Raw genomic sequence first — 323 nt, 5'->3', positions numbered from 1 at the left:
CTGGCCGCGTACTTAAAAAATGAGCATCGTAAAATTCTAAAATCGACTACAAAACAAAAAATGAGGACCGTACCTACAGATTTTTTTGTCTCCTTTTCTCTCATTTAGAACATATTGTAAAAAATGAGTCCGCTATAACCGGCAACATGCATTGGATTGATACAATGTTTTGTTATCCCTCTATATATGTATATACTCTAAGGTTAAACCCAGTCCTAGTCTAGAAAAATTGAAATACACTCAAAATATTATCTGAAATGTTTGTTTTAGTTTTGCGACGTCTATGAGTAGAATACGATACGGATTAACACATATCCCAGGTA

The sequence above is a fragment of the Micrasema longulum genome, unplaced genomic scaffold (assembly GCF_059751315.1).
Source record: "Micrasema longulum isolate JH-2025_06_02 unplaced genomic scaffold, ASM5975131v1 h1tg000087l, whole genome shotgun sequence".
NCBI lineage: Eukaryota > Metazoa > Arthropoda > Insecta > Trichoptera > Brachycentridae > Micrasema > Micrasema longulum.
Note: the sequence above shows the minus strand (reverse complement) of the source record.